Here is a 2,500-nt window from a genome sequence, read left to right as displayed (position 1 = left end):
TGTGCTCAATTTCATATGTGGCAATTCCGCCAAGATCTCTTCGTTAGTTGGGGGAATAATCCGCACGAATCGGATTTTTTGAGGAACATATCGAGAGAGGATTGGATTTGGTTAGACAATGTGTGGTTGGTAAACAAGGATTGGTTTTTTAGCAAGGCACGGAATATATCGTCAAATATTCAATATGATTCCACAAGATCTAGTTTCGTTCAAGGAAGGAATTCTAGCCAATTGAAGGGATCTTCTGATCAATCCAGAGATCATTTCGATTCCATTAGTAATGAGGATTCGGAATATCACACATTGATCAATCAAAGAAAGATTCAACAACTAAAAGAAAGATCGATTCTTTGGGATCCTTCCTTTCTTCAAACGGAACGAACAGAGATAGAATCAGACCGATTCCCTAAATGCCTTTCTGGATATTCCTCAATGTCCCGACTATTCACGGAAGGTGAGAAGGAGATGAATAATCATCTGCTTCCGGAAGAAATCGAAGAATTTCTTGGGAATCCTACAAGATCCATTCGTTCTTTTTTCTCTGACAGATCGTCAGAACTTCATCTGGGTTCGAATCCTACTGAGAGGTCCACTAAATTGTTGAAGAAAGAACAAGATGTTTCTTTTGTCCCTTCCAGGCGATCGGAAAATAAAGAAATAGTTAATATATTCAAGATAATCACGTATTTACAAAATACCGTCTCAATTCATCCTATTTCATCAGATCCGGGATGTGATATGGTTCTGAAGGATGAACTGGATATGGACAGTTCCAATAAGATTTCTTTCTTGAACAAAAATCCATTTTTTGATTTATTTCATCTATTCCATGATCGGAACGGGGGGGGATACACGTTACACCACGATTTTGAATCAGAAGAGAGATTTCAAGAAATGGCAGATCTATTCACTCTATCAATAACCGAGCCGGATCTGGTGTATCATAAGGGATTTACCTTTTTTATTGATTCTTACGGATTGGATCAAAAACAATTCTTGAATGAGGTATTCAACTCCAGGGATGAATCGAAAAAGAAATCTTTATTGGTTCTACCTCCTATTTTTTATGAAGAGAATGAATCTTTTTATCGAAGGATCAGAAAAAAATGGGTCCGGATCTCCTGCGGGAATGATTTGGGTTTAGGGTTTTATCTATCAATATTTAGTTCTTGTGGAATAACAAAGATCTTTATTTTTTTTATCCCATGGCTTAAGATCAATTGAATGAAGAACGATCCAATAATGGGATTTTTTTTTTAATAAACGGGAAATTTAAAATGCTCGGGGATGGAAATGAGGGACTGTCTACAATACCTGGATTAAATCAGATACAATTTGAAGGATTTTGCGGGTTCATTGATCAGGGCTTAACAGAAGAACTTTATAAGTTTCCAAAAATGGAAGATACAGATCAAGAAATTGAATTTCAATTATTTGTGGAAACATATCAATTAGTAGAGCCATTGATAAAAGAAAGAGATGCTGTATATGAATCACTTACATATTCTTCTGAATTATATGTATCTGCGGGATTAATTTGGAAAACCAGTAGGGATATGCAAGAACAAACAATTTTTATTGGAAACATTCCTCTAATGAATTCCCTGGGAACTTTTATAATAAATGGAATATACAGAATTGTGATCAATCAAATATTGCAAAGTCCCGGTATCTATTACCGGTCAGAATTGGATCATAACGGAATCCCGGTCTATACCGGCACCATAATATCAGATTGGGGGGGAAGAGTAGAATTAGAGATTGATAGAAAAGCAAGGATATGGGCTCGTGTGAGTAGGAAACAGAAGATATCTATTCTAGTTTTATCATCAGCTATGGGTTTGAATCTAAGAGAAATTTTAGAGAATGTGTGCTGCCCTGAAATTTTCTTATCTTTTCTGAATCTGAATGATAAGGGAAAAAAAAAAATTGGGTCAAAGGAAAATGCCATTTTGGAGTTTTATCAACAATTTACTTGTGTAGGCGGAGATCCAGTATTTTCTGAATCCTTATGTAAGGAATTACAAAAGAAATTCTTTCAACAAAGATGTGAATTAGGAAGGATTGGTCGATTAAATATGAACCGGAGACTGAATCTTGATATACCTCATAACAATACATTTTTGTTACCACGAGATATATTGGCAGCTGCGGATCATTTGATTGGAATGAAATTTGGAATGGGTACACTTGACGATATGAATCATTTAAAAAATAAACGTATTCGTTCTGTAGCGGATCTCTTACAAGATCAATTCGGATTGGCTCTGATTCGTTTAGAAAACGTGGTTAGAGGGACTATATGGGGAGCAATTAGGCATAAATTGATATCGACCCCTCAAAATTTGGTAACTTCAACTCCATTAACAACTACTTATGAATCTTTTTTCGGATTACACCCATTATCTCAAGTTTTGGATCGAACTAATCCATTGACACAAATAGTTCATGGGAGAAAATCGAGTTATTTGGGTCCTGGAGGATTAACGGGACGAACTGC

The sequence above is a fragment of the Jatropha curcas genome, unplaced genomic scaffold (genome assembly GCF_041381405.1).
Source record: "Jatropha curcas cultivar XTBG-Jc1 unplaced genomic scaffold, XTBG_Jcur_1.0 HiC_scaffold_1050_pilon, whole genome shotgun sequence".
NCBI lineage: Eukaryota > Viridiplantae > Streptophyta > Magnoliopsida > Malpighiales > Euphorbiaceae > Jatropha > Jatropha curcas.
This window is presented reverse-complemented; position numbering follows the sequence as displayed.